Raw genomic sequence first — 22,003 nt, forward strand, 5'->3', positions numbered from 1 at the left:
AGTGCCTGTTTTGCAATAAAGTTCAGTCGCTGTCCAATCCATACTTTCTTACAGCTGTTATATTAAATTTATGTACTTGCCTCAACAAAGCAACAAAAATCATTCCCCAACAATAAAAAGAAAGCCTATACGATTTATTTCCTTTGTTACGTTTGGCTATTACTTAAATATTGCTGTGTTTGAATTAAGTATGGCATTTATATAATTAACTTAAACTCAATTTTATGCCTAATAAGCATGCAAGTTGAGAAGCCATATAACAACAGGTGATATTGTAGAGGACTTCATTTTTATTAAATCGGAAGTGCGTCCTCATTTTAGAAGATTAATTACGATCAATAATCACTTCATCAATGTCATGACTAATACTAGGTCAAGAGACATTGGTTTCGATAAAACAATGGATGGTTTTATTCCGACGAACGATAAGCGAAATCTTTCACACAACGAAAGATTGTATAGCTTACTTACGACAGACGACTACGACTTGGATTACGATATTCAACGGATCGACAACGCTTATACTTATGACGAAATTACGCTTAAACGGAAAACTTTTATTGTTTTTCCCTACTTTTATTCTATATCAAATCGGATATGTGTTGCCCCGCTTCCGGGCGAATTGTTTTTATGGATTAGGATTTTGATAGCGGAATTTGTGTTTGGATTTTTAATTGGAGCCTGTCTGTAGGAGTCGTACGAGACGGCGACCTAGCGCAAATAGGACTGTAGTGTTTGAGGTGAGTGACGTACTCTTATATTTCATATAATTTACCGCCTAATAACCCTAGCGTCCAAAATATGTCCACATCTTAGTGAGTTGTTAATAGGGCCTCATCTATTGCACGAATATTTTGCAGTACCAAAGTCCAACATCATAAAGTATCGAACTCACATTGTGTGACATCGCAGTTGTTTAATTTAACATTGAATGAATCCACAAGAACTTTTGTCATCCATGACGATTTCAGGGGAGATAACATTTCATAGTTTACAATCCTCCAATAGCAATGGTATGTAGAAAAGAGAATATGCATTTATTTAAACAGAGATTAAACAGAGAAGGGAATACCAGAATGGTAAGGTGAGTAATGTCCTTGAATATATATATATATATATATATATATATATATATATATATATATATGAATATATATATATATATATATATATATATATATATATATATATATATATGCGTGTATGTTTATGTGTGACATAGGTACCTGCATAAAGCATATTTCTTAACCACCTCTCTTCTATTTGAAATTTATGAAGTGAGCCCTCTTTTTAGCCTTGTGATGGTTACTGGCAGTAGTATTGTTTTATGACAATTAAAGAGTCTACCAGTGCAGTGATGACCTTGTAGAGAGACAATTGGTTGTGCTTTGTGGAGAGGGGTTTCAGTTCGGTAAACACCAAGAGAGTATTACATGATAGGGACGAGGAAGAAAACTTGTTGTGTAATCATTTCCCCCAACCCCTGCTTGGTCACATATGCGTGTATGTATGCGTGTATGTGTGTATGTATATATATATATATACATATATATATATATATATATATATATATACAGTATATTCATATCTATATTTATATAAATATATATATCAATATACCTATAGATATATATAGTTAGGGTGTCCGCGTACAAAGCGAGTGGCCCGGGTTCGAATCCCGGTGGAGGCTGGAAGTTTTTTTCACTGTTCTTGATTTTCCACTGACTCATTACAATTATAGAATACAGGGCCATTCATTAACTCTTCCCAGCATCCGGATGCGCGGATGCGCGGATGCGCGGTGAGCCTGTACATGTCCGTATAATTACACGTATGACGCCCTCTAAAATTCCATCACGTATTTCATTTTGACTCCGCATCCGCGCATCCACCTCGTGAGTACTAGGAAAGGACTTAAATAATTTTCGAAAAGTTTCCCCATATACCATCGCGTATTTCATTTTGACTCCGCATCCACGCATCCGCGCATCCACCCCGGGAGTACTAGGAATGGACTTAAATAATTTTCGAAAAGTTTCAACATATACCATCACGTATTTCCAATACTGAAAGTCCCGTATGTAGGAAGATATTCCACATCAATAGTGTGTCGTTCTTAAAAGGCATCCGTACATGTGCGACGCCCACTAAAATTCCGGAAGTACTTGAAAAGGACTTAGGAAATTTTTGACTCCTCATCCACGCATCCGCGCATCCACTCAAAAAGAAAGAACTGGGACTTTGACATTTTTTACTTACATACGTACTGGGGTGAGACTGAGCATCCGCGCATCCGGATGCTCAGATAGAATCATCGAGTGGCCCTGTATTCTATAATTACTCCACGATTTTCATATATATTCATTTGCCTTTGTCGTTTACCTCCATTTCATTAACATAAAGTCTGTTCAAATCGAAATTACTAGCGATATCATAAAATAACATATGCTCAAGGGGTGGGGCGGTCCCCCCCCCCCCTTGGTTATGCGCCTGCAGTTAAAAATCTTGTATAAAACAGGCCTAATGGAAACCCAGTTAACCCATATCGATGTATGTGGATCATTATCAAGCAAGCACCAATTCTGCAAGCACCACCAACCGAAACTACCTTTACCACCATTCATCATCCACCAAACAAGCAACAAGTCTGTAACTATCAACCGGTATGTTCTAATGCCATGTCTTCTAAGGCGTTACTGTCTTATAAACCGAGAAAAATATAGGCATGAGGCTAGATGCCACGGCACTGTCATTTGTCAAAATGTAAATCGGCTAGCCCTATTTAGGCCTAGGCTGAGCTATTAAAGCCTAGCTCAGACCTTAAACTTAAAGTTAGTGTTAGTGTAAGTTAGGCCCTAGCCGTGTGAAACAAATATACGGCATACTGTACCTGCATATACGTTTTTTGTCAATGTCATGAAATGAAATAGTCTATGACCAAAGGGATCAATAAAGTTTAGGCATTATTGTAAGAATTGCCACCCAATTCATCCATACTAATATTACTATGCTATAGGCTACACCTGTGTGTTCTTTTAAAATTGTCAATAAATGCTATATATTGATTATGAGCTCTAGGCTAGCCCTGTATAAAATAATCAGCAAGAAACAAAGACTAGCTTGATCCAATGATTTTGTTGGAGAGAAATTTCCTTTAACGTGGCAAAGTTATTGTATGCCATCATAATTGTTAGCTAATAGTATACCACTGGCTAACAGTTACACTAACATGCAGGCATATATAGCCTTAGTTAAATGCTAATTTACTTGGCTAGTCATTGGACATATGAAATGCAAGACGTTTATCAATTAGCATGCAGCACTTGCTCTATTTTAATTATTCTATTTTGTGCAATCAGCACTAAGATTAGGCTTGTTATAGCCACCTGGGGGTAGGTTAGTTCCATCCAATTGAAGGTATCATTTATACGAGCCTAAAAGGTACATATTTTTTAGTTGTTTAGTTTTAACATGGATAGCATATTACATCATCTTCAGTTACCCAGTGTTGAAGAGGTAGTCAGAAAATTCAGAAATGAAAATATAAGTTGGTCATGTATAGGTTTGACTCCAAGTGATATATCAAGTTGCTATATATCCAAGACTCCATGCACTATAAGGTTGGTTTTGTTGTAATATTTGCCAATGTTTTCCTCTATTCATGCAGGCTCACAAGTCACAGTTAAATCCAATATTTTGTTAAACTGCAACTTCAAATTTAATTTCTCTTGAAATTACTATCAGCTTGTATTTAATGATTCTGGAGCCCTAAAAGGACCACGATGATCAATCATGTTAGGAAAGACGTTTATTATTTAAAGAGGTACTATAATCTACTTACTTGACATGGTCATGTACCACTTGCCACACCATCATGTAGCAAAACCACACAGTCAGATTGAAGTATGTCACATACCTGTAATACATGCTTGTGACCTAAACATTTCTTGATATTGTTCAACTCATTACTCCCACTTTTGGATTTCATTGGAAAGTTAGGCTGATTTAAATCATTTTAATTCAATTAACAAGGTATAGTAGGCTGAAATTGTTTACTTATACCAATTTAAAACATTGTGATTTGAATGATGACTTCAGTTGGCAAATAGGGCTTTTTCAAATTGCAATACGGTTAGCCAATGTACTTTATGAAGAATTGTTAATTATGATTTGAATGGTTTCATTCTCATCTTTCCAGCGGAGGGCTTGGTCACAGCCCATGCTGGTCTAATATACATCAGTAGCCAAATGGCTTCTTATCACATGCCAATGTTTTATTTTTCTTCATGTAATCTGCACAATGATGCCAATCAGCACAGCCATGGAACCAAAGAATTGCATAATAACCACAAACAATTAAGTTAGCATGGCATATGCATTCATATCAAACATGATGATAAAAAATACCCCAAAAACAAAATGTGAATACAAAACACGAAATAAAATCTGAGTTTCTATGTCATTTGATTAACAAACATTAGAAAATCACAAATCATGTACTTTCCTTATTTGTTTTTCTTCAGTGAAATGGATCATGCCAGACTTGGTTCAGGAACTTTCCCCTGAACAATTACAGCAATTAGGAGTAAACTACCCTGGGAAAGCAAGCATATTTCAAGGTGCATAAATTTGGGACAGTTTCAAGCATCATCAAGTTCTGCTTTTGCAGGTACAGTAATGACATTTGCCTGACATAAAGACACTCACTGATCACACTGAACTTTCATTTCATTTAATGTTATGTGGTCATTAATTAAGAGCACTTTTTTATTTGTTGAAATTAAAAGTTATTGAAAAAAGATGGTATTACTCAATTTTGATGAATGCTTGGTGAATTAGTGTAATGATAACTATTTGTTATCTTTGCATCATCACCCAAACATTGTTGTTTTATTACTATGGGCCTTTAAGTTTCATTTGCTTTGTTTAAAGATTCAATAGAATTTTTTTCTCTTATTAGCATCACTTAGGCTGTCATCTCTGTTATATAACTTTTGTATGAAGAAATCATTTTATGTATGCAACTTAATGTGACCTTATGGGACCTGATGTGACCAAATGCTACCTAATGTGGCCTTATGCGACCTGACTATGAAAGTGGCAGAAAAACGGGCACATCTTTGTTCTTGACACGTTCCAATATGTGAATCAGAGTTTATTGTGGACCTGCCAGGCATTACAAAATCACAATCAGTCCACAGGGAATGTGAAAAACACAAGATAACGACATCAGTTTATCAAATCTTGCAAATGCTTTATTTCTGCTGTTTAATAACCAATCAATAATCATCAACGACATATGCAGGTTTCACATATTTAAAGTCATGTGGGAGGATGTATTCACAGGTAGAATTTGAAACACATAATATTTTTAATTTGAAAATGTTATAAATTATTATTTGGTAAAAGGGATTGGAATATAGTGATGGGTGCAATGTGAAAAGCAGTGTGATGTGACAATAAATAAATTCACAGTGACACAGGCTGCCCTGCATTGACCATTGACCCCAACAACAGTCTTCTTGCACTAAATGTGATACACACCGACATACTAAATATGACATCTGTCCTTGTTGAAATATTGTGTAAAACCCCTGGCGACCCCTGGTGAGCTCAAAGGACCATTGACCTCTGTTAGGCTACATAAGGCTTCTTGTACTCAATGTGGTACAACCACATACCAAATATGCAATCTGTACCAGCTTCCCTTGTGATGTTATACTAATGAAGGTGTATTAGTGTAGAGAGACAGGTAAGAGGGGAGTGAAGTAAATGTTTGGCATAAGTTGACTTCAAATGACCTGCACCAAAAGCAATAATAGGCTCCTAAAATTTGATATGGTACATTTCCAAACACCTTCATACCAAGTATGAGATCTGCCCAAGCTTCCAATATTGAGATTTCATGTTTACAAGGTTTTCACAATTTGACCTCTGATGACCCGAATAAACTTTGACCTCTTCCCACAACAATAGGCTTCTTGCACTCAATGTGGTACTTCAACACACCAAATATGAGGTCTGCCCAAGCTTTGCTCCTTGAGATATCATGTTTACACAATTTTACAATTTGACCCATGGTGACCCCGAATGACCTTTGACCTCTTCCCACAATAATAGGCTTCTTGCACTCAAAGTGGTACTTCTACACACCAAATATGATGGCTTTACCATAATTTTTCCAGTTTGGTGAGTTTAGGCTGTAACAATAAAATTAAGTAAATCCATCTTTAAGATATTTCTGGAAATTCATTAGAGCCATTAAACTATTATCATATTTCTTTGCTTCTTAAAGGCCAGATGGTCTCAAGTTTGGGCAATACAGTCCTAGCATAACTACTTGCTTTCTCCTAATACTGGAGGTTAAATCGTAGCAAGCACATCATCATGCACATATCTGAAGAAATTTCTCTTTCATCAGTCATGAAACATCAGCTTGCCAAGCTTTAGCATACAGATCATTGCCAAATTTGTCTTTGCATTTTTTCTAGCAACTGCTGCTTTCATGTCAGATTCATTCCTGTTAAATGACAAATAAACTGAAGTAGCTTCTCAGTATTGTAAAGCTCAAGTTTGTTATCAAACTGCTGAAGTCTTAAAGTCACAAAGCTTAATTCATATTACATAATATTAGGAGATCAATCAACCCTTAATGTAAACTTTCATGTGAATTCAAAGGTCTAAGCTTATTTATATAATATTGCTTATTGCCATTGGTACCAGGATTGTTGTACCAATGTCATTTCCTGACATAATATTAGTTCAATATGGGCAGTTCATGCTTGCACATGCAGCTGTTTTGGATTTCTGTTTTAATTAATTTGACAACCTCTGGGCAAAGACTTATTTCCTGCAGGTACTAAACAAAGTTTTGTTATAGGGGTTTCAGCTGGTAATGTGGAACCACTTCTTCTTTACTGTTAGTCTCCCATAGTATTCCACCTGAAAATACTTTTCAATATTCAGAAAGCTCACTTACAGAACATATTTCTATGGAATGTTCTCAACCGAAGATGTTGCTTAACATCAAGTTCACCTTTAAAGGTACAGTATAGTCTGTATAGGTCCCAAATTATTGCGTGCTATAATTGCTAGAAGTTTCCAAACAGTACATTCCTGGAGGTCTTTACACTCCAAATTGTTCTCAGACATTCCAACTAAACACACTATCACAGAATGTCACAGTGAGGTAAATTCAAGAATTTGACCAAGTTGACCATTTTGAAAAATGTGGCATATTTCGAACCAATACAGCATACCATTAAGAGCAACATACATGCAACCAACATGCCCAACACAGTAGTCCCAAACTGGCTAAAAAACTCTGTAGACTAGTTTTAGAGCCGTGAGAGTGGATTGGCCTCCATGATTCTGACATATTGACCACTTTTGACTTTCTACCTGTATATATTGATTCTCCTCTCTTCATCAGGTATGAGTCCACTCAGGCTGCTCCCAGTCCTTTGATGTCCACACCTTTAGCAGGGCATATGCTTCTCAAAGATTGGATCAGGACATAACTGTCAGGTAACGATGGTTAATGTAGGCATTCCTGTATTTTAAGTTGTAACACTAATTGATTTGTGGAGAATGCACTCTGGTTGTTTTAAATATGTCAACATCCGGGACACTTTGAAGGTGAAACAGTTTGTAAAGCATACTTTTCATAAACACTGGTTTTTATGGTTTTACTGAATGTTTAAACCACAAAATACCAAAACTTTGGGCTGCTGTGGCTTGAAAAGTCCCCATATTGATTAGAAATTATCCTTTCAAACATATCTGTTGGCAATCACACCAACTTTATTATTGGGAGGCATATTTTTTTAATGTCAGTATGGGAATTCGACTTTATGTCAAAAGGTGGAGTAGAACAACAAAGGTTGTGTTATTTTTAATTATATCTTGATGTTTTGTCTTGATTGTTATAAATCTATCCGGCTACTGTAAGTGGCAGAAATAGCAACATTTTATTGCATGTGTCCATGCAATTTGCAGTGAAAGGACTGAGGGTGGGGGGGGGTGGGGGTGCAGGGACAATGATGCTAGGGACAAGAGAAGTAGGGTTTCAGGAGCTTTTGTATCCTTCCAGAATTTTGGAGGTTTTCATAGACATTCCTGTATTTTCTTATGTAAATAGCTCTTTCAAATATTCTACTGCCCTTTTATAATAATAATAATATAATAATAATAATAATAATAATAATTATAATAATAATAATAATAATAATAATAATAATAATAATAATACTAATAATAATAATATAATAATAATAATATAATAATAATAAATATAATAATAATATAATAATAATAATATAATAATAATAATGTATAATAATAATAATGATATATATATATTTAATAATATAATAATAATAATATAATAATAATCAGCAGTTAATTTTCCGACGCTTAAGCCACCACAAATGTGGGAGAAGCCCGCAAGGGCTTATGGATTACAACTTACACGTTGGGTGGTTTCCAATTCAACGTTTTAACTCAAGTTTGGAATCTTTTCAATTTAGAAAGTTATTTCAGATGGGAAAACCGTAGATTGCTCTTGGAGGAAAAACCCACCTTACTATGACCCGGCCGGGAATCGAACCCGAACCTCCCGATTGCTAAGCCTCATTGCTTCAAATGCCACCGCCTTTATCCACTCGGCCACAGCACCGGTAATTATTATTGAAAGCTTTTATATAATGCAGTATGGTGTGTTGAATCAGCAATTTATTTATGTACTCTCATTATAGGCCATCAGCTGAAGGTGGAAATTCGCTTGTTTCGTTCCAGCAACTGCGGGACTAATATTCCTCTACAACATTGAATACATAAATGAACGAAGATCAAAAAATTTCTCCATGTGCTTTACTGCAGTTTTTTGCAATTCCGCTCGAAAGATCGAACTATATTTTTTATTGCGTATGTTAAGAAACCTGCCGTGTTACGTGCAAAAGTTGTGCACCAGTGAGATATCTGTATCATGTGATATGAATTGTCCAATGAGCCATGAGTTCTGAGTGCACTTTTTGTAGAAAACAACAAAAATGGCGGCTCCCACGGGACCTAGTCAGTCTCGGACACACGAAAATCTACAGTGCTTAATGCACATTGAATCTGTAAAATTTGAAGCAGTCAAGGCACTGATGAATATCCGATGGACTAAAGTTACTTCCTGCGCTAAAGAGTGGCTTAATCTCAGCGACAGAGAAAGTGAAATCGCCGTCCCAATCCAATACATGGGATTACTCGATGGCCTACTACCATCAAGCTGGTGTTCAACAGCATAATATGATGGGGTTCCACGATACGTGTTACAGGCGGTCCATTGATAGAAAGCACATCATTACTGCAAGAAAACGGACAGAACCAAAGGAGACCCCATATGATTTGAAACAAAGGAGTGATGGAAAAGATCGAGCCTGCTTTAATTCTCCTTTGCATGACACTGGTTTGCAAAAATTTAAATGTGTCTTTGTTCGTCCATAGAAGATGAGCAAAAGATGTGCAAAAAACGTGGTATATAAATGAAATTGTCTTGCTTTTTTTATTTCATTTTATTAAAGGATTGCTTGGACAAGCAGCCGAGTGGAAAAAAAGATCAGCCCATTTTGATGCATATTAGAGGGAAAGACTTTGTTGCCATTGAAGTGAGGTACCATTCTCTATGTTATAGGAACTACATTCAATTTGACAAGGAATACTGATACAGATCCTGAAAGGTAAAGTACCATTTTCAATGTGTGGTTCATTGAGACCGTGGTGGCCAATTGGCTAAGGCATCGGATCTCTTGATCCAAGGATTGCTGGTTCGATTTCTGCCTAGCACATTACGTTGTGTCCTTGGGCAAGATGCTTTATCTCACTTGCCACTCTACACCCAGGGGTTAAATTGGTACCTGTGAGGTAACTTGTCATTGGGCGCAGTATATAACTGCTGCCGCCTGGAGGGATTGTCTCTGGGACAGTTTTTCATTGAGTAGGTGTAACATAACTTGTAAGCGCTGTGATATGGTTTACCATGAATAGCGTAGCTGAATGCCTAATATATTATTATGATTGAGTGTTCAGGGGTGGATATAGGACTTTTGGAATATGGGGGTCCTCCTCCAAAAAAACTTTAAAAAATTCTCTAAACGCTTTGAGATGCACTATCAGGTTAATCTTTCCATTGAAGTTTTTAAAGTAATTTGAAGCATATTTCTAATTGTAATTATATCGGTACCCATCATATAATGTGAGACTCAAAAATCTCCAATTTCATGGTACAACGTACAAGGTGTTCTGTTCATCTCCATCCTCAGAGCAGAGTTTACCACCAACAAAAGATGCTCCGATCCAGCATGTGAAGTGCTGCACCTACCAGGCTGCTATTCACAGTAGGGCATTACAGCAAAGGATTGATGCACCCTCACCAGAGGGACATGGATAAACCTTATAATCACTTGGTTGACGAAGCCACCTGCTCCAGATGTTTTACTTCAGTGGGTCAGCTGTAGCTGTAGAGTCGGCAAATGTCTTAAGGAAGATGTTCCTGTATGAATGCACAGCTGCCGTGTACAGACCTATGTAAATGTAGGAATTGCAGCAACTTCCAAGAAGATGTTGAGATTGTTGATGCAGGGGAAGATGATTTGGAGGATGAACTGTGATGGTATTAAATCTTGATATCTTGGTCTGAAATTTTATTCAAGTTTTAAGTTTGTGAAGAGGGTTAACTTTTACTAAGTCATGTTGTCATAATTTTGTTCCCCAGAGTTGAAAGGAACCAGAAGACATGATCTTATTCATTTTAGCTATAAGGAGTAGTTCTACGTAAATTACCCTACCTACCAGACACCTAATGATAAATATCCACAATTTCTTCAAATCGCACTCTTTTTTTTTCTGAGAGGGGGGTAGGGAAGGGGGAGGATTCCAGTGGTAGCGATAGTTACAGGGACATTTTAACCAGTCATAAGTAAGTTTCACTCTCTAAACATGTTTTATTTGAACCAAGGGTTTGTCGGCTGGCAACATATTAACTATGTGTTTTCTTTTGTAAAACAATTCAAAAATAAGAAACTGACTGGGAAAAGTAAATGCACTTTTTTGAGACAAGGTATTGGATAATCCCAAACTGAATGTTTAGTTACCTTGGGGCTTAAATTTCAACTCCTACCCAGATCCCAGCAAAGAGAGTAAGTGACGTCTGCTCCTGTAATGCGACAATAGCATAAGAGACGGTGATATGAACAGACCTTATGGGCAAAAAGTTAACACGTCATTTAAAGTGAAAATATTCCCCATCTTGGTGGGGTGGAATTCATTTCCCGTGTGGGTTGTATAACTAAAGAGAAATCTGTAAGCAATGATGATTATTAATGCATCTTTGCATGATTGATTACTAATCCATCTTTGCATGATTGATTATTAATCCATCTTTGCGTGATTGATTATTAATCCATCTTTCTGCTTAGGCGTTGAAGGGCAGCGTGGTAAAATCAAAGGATTCCGTGAAGAGACTGGTAGCAGAAATCAAGATGCTAGGTCAAAGGGTCGTTCAATCTCATACATGTACAGAAGGAGGAAGAGCCAGGAACGTTTAGCAGGAGTGTCAAGCATAAATCAGAGACCTTTAAATTCGGTAAAAATGTTCTATTTATGGTAGTTTGCAAGGGAAGATGTTACCTAACTTATATGGAATTGATACCAAGTTTTTGTATTGAATGAGTGCAGTTGTTAAATTTTATATCCCCGCCAACCCCACCCCACCCCCTGAAAGAAGTATCCCTGACCGTGATGAAAAATCACTTAGTAATATTCAGTCTTACCAAAGGCTATGGAGTACAACAGAGTTGAGGAGAGTGGAATTTTCCGAACTTTAAAGAATACATCAAGTTTATTTCCTTCGTCCTCAGATTCAGTGTAAAGTACATTTGGTAAATATTGTAAGGATAACAAGCTCATTCCCTTTTTCCTAGAACTGAATAATAATTCACACAATGCAAATTGCTCTTTTTACCCATCATGAAAGTAGCTGTGCAGTTACTAGTGTATTGGAAAAAATATTATACCTGCCACAAGTTTTGCCATATATGCAACTGTGCATTATTTTTTGGGGGGTTGGGGGTGGGGGGAGTTTCCCTTAAATTGTATGTGCATTGTGCCACGTTTGTTTTGACAAATAAGGCTTTGTTCTGTGCAGTGATAATTTTTTCCTATAATCCCAGAGATATCAATATAAATATATTTAGAGGAAAATTTTGAAAAGGGTGTAACAATATTAATGTCAGGTTAGGTCAGATCTTTCTGGAAACCCTACATGTAAAGAGACTAGGAGAGGTCGGGGAGGATGTGAGAGGCTTGGTGGAATATTTAGGGACATTGCAGTTATTGTGTGTTGTTCTCCAACACAATTAAAAATCTTTAATTTATTTGTAAATAAACATCCAGTTACTTAGTATTTTGCTGTTTTGGATGCAGCCAGGGGTGGGACCTAGGTTCCCCATCTCTTAGAATTTGTCTGTAACACCACCAAAATACATATCCAGTACCAATAAACCCACTACAAACTGTGTTGCTTCATTTACCCGAGAGAATCTTGCTATGAAATTGAATGACTTGCTACATAAGTGCAAAGATATTGGGCATTTTTTTTTCATGAACAGAAACTCTAGTATTATCATCAATATAATGATAACAAAATGTAGAAACTTTCAGTACATGTATTCACAATAGTAAAAATTACTTATTGCCTCCACTCCAGCCTCTACTTTAATATTCTGGATTTGCTTTCTGATTATGTGCAGGTTTGAGATGTAGTACATTTCTCCATCCGTGTTATTGTCAGATAATGAAATGAGAATAAGAATTAATAAAATTGTAAAAGAAAATGTTTTCTTCCTCCGTCACTTCTTCAGTATCTACATAAATGACAAATGTAGGCTGAATTTTAGACACAATGATGTCGTAGTCCACCAGAACAAGGTTAATTTTAGATTTTACACTCAAACACGGCTGATCCAGTTTCAAGCTATTCACTTCTAAAATATGCTAAACCTCCGGTATGTTCCTTTAAAGGCTAACTTGATGATGTTATCAGCTCTTCTAGTACAGGCTTTAATATTAATGTTAACCCATTGCTTTACATTAATTCTAATAACTCACTCAACCAAAGCATGTTCCTATAACTTGATATTAAAACAACAACACCCTTGCACCCATTGAATGAAAATTATACACCATCTGTTCCAAATTTGTACTACCACTGTAAACATGTCATTTGAGACAGGTAAAACTCTTTTTGTGATTTTGTGTTGGATCTGAGGAACTGAGCTAAATGGTTAAAGTATTAGACTAAATAGTCTTGTCATTCTAAACTGATAACTGATCATTCCCTCAAAAATTAAAGATGGCATAAAAAATCCAGCCTTGCCTGATAGCACTGTTTTTCAACGGTTCGCAACAAATTAACTGAGGTTTGTTCCTAAAGTCATCCTTTTTATGAAGTTTTCCTTCATGTCTTTCCATTGTGTAATATAGCTTGTAAATCTATTGCAACTCAAATACTTTTGGCCTTCATGTTGTAATATATACCTTTTTTTTAATTTTATAATAATATTCTGTAACTACTGTAGTTGATACAACAATACTAGACATTTTACTAGTAGATGGGTTATAATTTTTTTTTTTTTTTTGACATTTCTGACGTTACATCAGTTAGGAAAATCATTATGTATTCTGTTCTGTGGCTCTGACCCTCTCCCACCAAGAAAGTGTTACTACCCCACCCCCTCCCATCACCCAAAGCAATCCGTGTTCGCGTTTAAAATTATTGGCTATCGTCGACTCATTCAAGTCTTCAAATGTAACATGCATGATCTACACTTTATGCAGAGTACTTTTGTCTACATGGCTTGTGTATTCCTATCTAGTAATTTTCTTTCATACTCTTTTTTTTGACAGAACCACCTAAGGTGTCCACCATGGAACAGCTCCCTGAGAGACCTCCAGAAGACTTAAATTTGGAAGAGACTTGGGAAGATGACGAAACATCAGACATAGACAATAAATTAGAATCCCAGGCCCCTTTTGCCGATTCAGATCCCTTCTTTAGTCTCATTATGGACATCTCCAAGTAAAGTACGGTCTAACTCGGACCAGATCAGGATAGGCTTACCAGACGATAACCTCCTGAAGCCAGAAGAAGACAAAAGTTTCTTCCAATTCTGGTAGCGACGTGCCGAACGCTTCTTCAATCCAAAGAGACAAGCCGATGGAAGTTTCCTTCAGAGGGATTAGAAATAGGACTAAAGTTGAAGAAGAATCTGAAAGTGATTCGATCCAGCTACCAGATAGTCCTGCCGGTCTCGAACTTTCAGGATCACAAACTTTTTGAGCTTTCGATGTTGCAGCTTCTTAATGGATATATGTATATATATGTATATTATATATATATATATATATATATATATATATATATGACAGCTTTTCTACTTTTTTTTTGTATGCCCATGTGTGTAAATATTGAAACACTAAGGATATGCAGTTTTTTTCTGTGAAATAGCAAGAGATAAAATGGAGAATACTGTTATGAAAGCTGTACATAAAATACTTGAAATATTGCTTTCCTAATTTTGAAGGAACATTTTGGCAGAATTTTTTCTGCAGAAATCTATCTATACATCATGCATAGTCTTGAATACTTCTGCAATACCATAAGACCATCTCTAACCTGCACCTAAAAATACAGGTGGTATTTCTCTCTTGCATGTTTTCAAAAGAGCTCTTCTCAAGGGTATCGTGTTGGAAAAATTTCTCAGATTTACAGATGGAAATTATGAAAGGTTTTATGTTAAGGATGTTCATGTGATGATGCTAAAAGATCATCTAATGCATAAAGAGTCTGTAATTTCAGAAGAGAGGAATTTATAAGTATCCTCTTCCAGGAATCTTGGATTTATTCCTTGCAAATAGCAAAAAGAAATCTAGGCTTGTATGTATGCAGGTAAACGTATGTATATGTGATGTTCCAACTTGCAAACGGGGTGACTCACCAAGCATATCTTGCATGAATTTCATGCAAATTAGGATGTAAATTTACAGCACTGTATTCTTTGGCTGCTCCAGTTATTGAGCGGAGTCAAGGGTCAATTGAGGTCATCAATGGCCAAAATGCAAAAACCTCATAGTCCAGTTTAGTGAACATCTGTAGCTCGGTACAATGTCATAGTTAGGTGGTAGGTCCCCCTCACTGAGCATTACACTTTGAGCAGTTTTGTTAAGAGGTCAAATGTAAATTGGAGTCATCAGCTGCCAAAAGCCTGAAATTCTTGTCAACATATTTAGCTTCAAAATCAAAGCTGCGATTATCCTCATGCTCAGAAATGTACAAGAACTGAATGTCTATGAAGAGGTCAAAGGTCAATTAGGGTCAAATTCTGACCACCTTGATAACTCCAAAAGTTAAGGTCGGATGAATCGCACACCTCGTATGATGGTGCCCCCACTGTGAGTTCTCCATTGCAATCATTTCCTTTTGGTGAACATAATTTGGTCAACTTCAGTTTTAGTTTGTGAAGTGGCTCAAATTACAGATAGGTCTGAAGTAACCTTGAACAATGCATAAACAGTCAATCAGGTAAATGATATCTGCTTCAGAAGTGATAATCATGTGTTGGATGATCTTAAAACACACCTCAAGTGATCCCTGGCAGTTGTCACTAGTTGAGTCTCATGGGTTTAACAGGCTGTCTGAAAAATTGCCTTCTTCTGTGTAGTATATATACTACATGGCTTTGGTTTTGAAAATATTTTAGTGTATTGAAGGGGTAGGTTGGTGGCAGAGCTGATTTGCTAAAAAAGGGTAAAAGATAATGTCCATTTGCTCATACATATTCAACATCTATGGGTCTATATTTCACATAAAAGGAAGACTGTTCTTTCTGGATTTTAAACCATTTTTGGCCATAAAACTTATGTACTGTAAAAACGTCATCAGTGACTGAATAGGTTGATGTCCAAAGAGTGAGTTAGTACATGTTTTGTTGTCTAGGGAGCTCGAATTGTCTGATCATTTGTGGATTCTCACTTAATTCTTGAACAAATGTTAACTCACTTGACTCTACATCAGTCAGATAGTCAAGTGGGATTTTGTGCAAATTATATGGCAAGAAAATCACAATTCTTTGCCCCCTGTCTAGAGAATGCTAAAACTCCTCCCTTTGGGGGGTTTGATATAGATGCAATATTTTGTTGGCACTATAAAGTGGACATTTGCAAGTTTTGGTTATTTTTTTTTTTACTTGTAAGCTGCAAAAGAATAAAAAGAAAAGCATGAGATAAAATTAATCCAGGGACCTTGTGATGCCTATTTTTTTTTTTTATCTACCACTAGACCGTAAGGTGAGTTGCTACAGTACATTTCAAATATTTAAAGGTCTAGTAGTTGGGACTACCAGTTTTTAAAATATATTCCCCTCCACTGAACCTTGTCAGGGAGGGGGGTAGCGGCCAACTCGCTTCACTCGCTTGGGAACCTTGTCAGGGAGAGGGGTAGCAGCCAACTCGGGTGCCGCTTGGGAACCTTGTCGGGGGGAAGGGTGCCGGCGAACTCCTTTTACAGAATTCACTCACCCACCCAGGGCTTGAACCCATGCTGCTCAGTATCATTGCAGACGGAACAACCGATTACACCATTTTGGTTCCCAATGAAATAACCTTCGTTTCTTACCTTTATACTTCCACCTGCTCCAGAGAACAGAAAATAAAAAGGCTGTGGTTGGGTCTTGAACTCATGGCAGTGTGTTCGTCTGTCTCTCTCAGTCCAAAGCACTAACCACTGCGCCACAGCAACTGTTGAGAAATAATGCTCATTTCTAATATTTAAGGTTCAATAATGGAAGAAAAGAGGTATAAGTAAAAGGAAAACTGCCTTAACTGGGATTCGAACCCAAGACAAGGTTGGTCTTGCTCTCCGGGTACAGGCACTACCAACTGCGCCACTGTATCTGTTGAGTAATTAGGCTCGTTTCTAATATTTAACGTTCATAATAGAAGGAAAGAGATATAAGAATAGTAAAAGGAAAACTGCCTTCACTGGGGTTTGAACTCACGACAGTGTGTTTGTCAGTCCAGAGCACTTACCACTGCGCCAAAGCAACTGTTGAGAATTAATGCTCGTTTCTAATATTCCTACTTCCAAATGGAAGGAGGAAATCGCTTTGAAATCACGTATCACTGGTAAAATGGGTCGAGCGCCCTCTCGCAGCCTCTTTTTTGGTCAGTTTTCAACTTCAGAGGAACAATAGGAGACCGAAAAACTTTTAGGGCGAACAAAGGTTTTGAAATCTTTTGTTCCCCCTAAAAGTTTTTCTGTTTCCTATTGTTCCTCTGAAGTGAAAAACAGACCAAAAAAGAGGCCGCAAGAGGGCGCTCGACACATTTTACCAGTGATATGTGATTTCAAAGCAGTCAAATCAAACCCTTGTTTGTCATCTTGACTTTTTTTGGGTTTATAAGGTTCTAATTCTTGACAAAATTGTTCTACTGAAAGTTGAGGAGCAAAGGGTGGGGGCCCCGGGGGTGGGCTGTGTTGTATTATGCATTACGAAACACATTACAGAATGTTTCAATAGGTTTAAAAGGTGTAGTAGACCTGATTTAGTTACAAGGCCTTTCAAAGGGCAAAACGATTTTTGTGAAATATCATCTAGCTTTCATATCGATGCAATATCCTGTCTTATCAGAACAATATTTTTGGCAAACTAGTCGGTCAGATTATGGATGTTATGGAAGTTATGCGAGGTAAACTTCCAGTTCCATTTGTAAGGCCCAGACAAGTTCTCAAATCGCTCTGTTTTTTCTTCTACACACTAGAAATGAGAGAGAGACAGACAAGAAATAAATACGGAAAGAAAAGGAATTTCAGGACTGCCTGTTTATTTTTCCACTTCTTTTTGGACACGATATTGCAACATTTATAAAGCAAAAGTGCAAAGAACCACATGTGTGAATCGCATACAAGAAAACGCAGTTGCATGGAGTCAAAGGGTACCCAATAGAAACCAGTGGTTCCTGCAATTATTGAACGTGCATTGAAAATTGTAGAGCTTCGTGTACTGTGATAGAAACGCTTAACCCCTTGTGCAAAAAAAACCGTGACGAGACGTCGCGATGTGGGAGCGTCCCCTCCCATGTTGTACCTCGGTAGAGGTTACTTAAGACAACGATGACATGGCGTGGGTGTTATCTGTGGTACAGGACTATGCGTATTAACTAAAGCACCTAAAGAAGCCATTCCAATCCCACAAGCAATAATCAAGCCACAATATGAACAACACAAGACATGTGTTCATTCTTCATTTACAGAAAAGAAAAGGAAACATATTCAAATGGCTAAACAAAAAATATTAAAAAAATCAGTATATACCCTTACCGAAATGCCAGATCTGGCTTTATATCTGGTTTAATCTGGCCAGATCAAGTTTTATCTGGCCATATAAAGCCAGATATAACTGGATATAGAGTCAATCCATATATGCAGATAAAGTTTTATCTGGCCATATAAAGCCAGATATAACTGGATAAAGAGCCAATCCAGATATGCAGATCAAGTTTTATCTGGCCATATAAAGCCAGATATAACTGGATAAAGAGCCAATCCAGATATGCAGATAAAGTGTTATCTGGCCATATAAAGCCAGATATGACTGGATATAGAGGCAATCCAGATATGCAGATAAAGTTTTATCTGGCCATATAAAGCCAGATATAACTGGATAAAGAGCCAATCCAGATATGCAGATCAAGTTTTATCTGGCCATATAAAGCCAGATATAACTGGATAAAGAGCCAATCCAGATATGCAGATAAAGTGTTATCTGGCCATATAAAGCCAGATATGACTGGATATAGAGGCAATCCAGATATGCAGATAAAGTTTTATCTGGCCATATAAAGCCAGATATAACTGGATAAAGAGCCAATCCAGATATGCAGATAAAGTTTTATCTGGCCATATAAAGCCAGAAATAACTGGATAAAGAGCCAATCCAGATATGCAGATAAAGTTTTATCTGGCCATATAAAGCCAGATATGACTGGATATAGAGTCAATCCAGATATGCATATAAAGTTTTATCTGTCAATATATAAAGTCAGGTATAACTGGATATACATCATGTTTATCCAGGTATACTTGACTTTATATTGACAGATAAAACTTTAAGACTGTATGCTCTTACATAGTGTATTTTCATAGAGATTTACATTGCACTATATTGTGGTACTGCACTTTGCATATATATTTCAATAGTAAATCCCTTACAGTGTATACACTAAGTCAAAGGGGGAATAACTATCTCTATCTGGGTTGCTAGGCAACCACAGGGTCTTAGCTTGAAACAGGATGACTCAGAGGTTGATTAAGTGTGAAGGCCACTTTTGAACAATGGACATATGTGTTTTGATACTTTGTAGGAGTGAGATAGGAAAGGGAGCTATGTGTACACTAGTGTCCACATGGTAGGAGTAAAGAGCAGAAGGAAGTTTAAGAGAAAGGATTGGTACATTAAGAAAAGGTGATGGAGATTCATAAATAATATCCTATTGATGTCAGGACATTGGCAAAGGTTTCTATAGTGAACTGAACAGTCCGAAGTAAGGAAGAAGTTTTTGGAACGGATGGCAACAAGGAATAAATTTTGGGACTGAACTTCGATACTGAATGGAACATATATCGCCCTCCTGGAACTTATTTATTAAAGCAAATATATTAAATAAAAGAATAGCACAACACAATTTAGTATCAACATCTACAGGACCACAGAAGAATAAAGAACTCAACCTTCAAGTATTATTTTTGAACAGCGGTCATTTTATGACCATAGCAGTCGGATTAGGTAACAGCAAGGAGCTTGCACATTACATATTTCCACTTTGTTCCAATCCAGTTGAGTTCTAGAACACAGCTGTGTTTATATTTTGTGTGTGTCTTGCTCTCTGTATGGGTCTCCGTACCAGAACAGAGATAACTGATCACGCTGGATTATCAATGCTAGTCCAGTTTTGGCCACTTATTTCCTATTTGATTGACATTTTAGCCAGATATATTTTTTTATATTGGTCATATAAAAGTTTATCTGGATTTTCTTTATATCAACCAGATAAAGTTTTATCTGGCTCATATATGGATGCAATAACATTTAGCCAGATCAAATTTTATATTGGCCATATAAAAGTTTATCTGGATTTTCTTTATATCAACCAGATAAAGTTTTATCTGGCCCAGATATGGATGCAATAAAATTTAACCAGATCAAATTTTATATGGGCCATATAAAAGTTTATCTGGATTTTCTTTATATCAAACAGATAAAGTTTTATCTGGCCCAGATATGGATGCAATAAAATTTAACCAGATCAAATTTTATATGGGCCATATAAAACTTTATTTTATATCAAGTTATATCTGCCCAATTTTTTATCTGGCCAGATATAAATTCCAGATCTGCAGCAGATCTGGCCCAGATTGAAATTCCAGATCTGGGCCAGATCTGGATTTTTATATCTGGCCCAGATCTGGGATTTCGGTAAGGGTATATATAATCATTCCCATATGCCAAGGGCGTAGGAACCGGGGGGGCTGGGGGGCGCCAGCCCCCCCAGTGAAAAATGTGGAGGGGCGGAAGTATCATTCCGCCCCCCGTTTCGCAAGTCAGAAAACCCCTTTTTCATTTCCAAACGAGAAAAAAAATCTCATTTGGAGCACCAAATTGCATCTAAGGCCAGGTGAAAATACAAAATTAAGTTTACAAAATGGAGTGGGTGCTGAAGTGTGCTATATTGCACCAAATTGCATCTGAGGCCACCTGGAAATGCAAAAAAAAATCCAAAGAGGGAGGGGGACATCCCCTCCCCTTAGACCCCTCCCCCAGGCCGGCCATCAGTCTTCAGCCCCCCACTAAAAAGTACCTTCCTACGCCACTGCCATATGCATTGTTTTTTATGCTTGGTTTCTACTGGAACAAAATGTGTCAAGATTCTTTTACCCCCCCCCCACCATTTTAGTATGAATTTCGGGTTTAGAAAGGCTAGGGTAACAATACCTTTTGTCCGAAAACTATAAATATTGGAAAAGAGAAGACACTGTCACTCCCCTGCCTGGGATTAAGAGTTGATCCAAAGTCTACTCTTCCAACCAACCAACCACTTCACAAAACAGAACCTCTTTTCTGGAAAGGAAAAAACACTTCATATTCACCTGGGTGATCTAGCCGTACAAATACAACGTCACGATTAATAGCGTGGCAATTTGTTTACAGCATTTCTGACCGTAATCATTCACTCTTCGAAAACCATTTTTAGGTTTCGTTTTATCAATATTCAAATTTGGTTACATAACACTAATTAAATACTATACAGGATATACATTCAACTTTTTATCTCAATTTAAAATTTTTATGAACTTTGTATCATTTTACAGCCTTGCAGTTATACCTCACCTCACCTTCCAAAATTTTTTTTTTTTTCCATTCTTTTTTTAACATTTCTGTGCAAAGAATCTATTTTTTCAAAAATTTTAGTTAAGCAAACTACATGCATGAACTATACAATCTGTGGGGTATTGGTTCCCATGGTAACTGCAAAACCCTCCACTTAAACACGAACGCTCACACAACAACATGGGAAATCAGGCGTAGGAATCATGCTAATTTTGATATATGACATGAATATTCATTGTGCTTGTAGTTTCAGTACATCTGTAATGAACATCAGTTGAACCAAACTTGTCTATAAATACTGCCTCTTTCTATTTGTAATATTTCCCTTCAACCTCTGTAAGAATGCAAGTCGTAATGAAATACTTTAAACATGAATACATGCATCCAAGACGTAACTTAATAACACAAGGAATGAGGAATATATTCAAACTCTTTACATGTCTAGCCATTTCATTATTATTAATTAAGAAAAAAAAACAGTGAAGATTGTTTTAAAGCTTGGCTTTGTTGTACAA

General features: G+C 36.8%; 1 protein-coding gene and 1 long non-coding RNA gene across 5 annotated transcripts in view; both read left to right on the top strand.

Annotated features, from left to right (window-relative positions):
• Positions 1–22,003, top strand: part of LOC139961837 (uncharacterized) — a 249,171-nt gene that overhangs the window by 172,111 nt on the left and 55,057 nt on the right. The gene's annotated exons all lie outside the window — the stretch shown is intronic.
• Positions 1,915–11,581, top strand: LOC139961864 (uncharacterized). 4 transcript variants are annotated; one of them, XR_011791046.1, is made up of 7 exons: positions 1,915–2,663; positions 4,524–4,669; positions 7,433–7,527; positions 8,529–8,678; positions 9,570–9,725; positions 10,308–10,657; positions 11,463–11,581. It is a non-coding gene; the product is annotated as an uncharacterized lncRNA (long non-coding RNA). The 4 variants fall into 4 exon arrangements; XR_011791049.1 differs by having other exon boundaries at positions 1,915–2,649; XR_011791048.1 differs by having other exon boundaries at positions 1,915–2,645.

The sequence above is a fragment of the Apostichopus japonicus genome, chromosome 20 (genome assembly GCF_037975245.1).
Source record: "Apostichopus japonicus isolate 1M-3 chromosome 20, ASM3797524v1, whole genome shotgun sequence".
NCBI lineage: Eukaryota > Metazoa > Echinodermata > Holothuroidea > Aspidochirotida > Stichopodidae > Apostichopus > Apostichopus japonicus.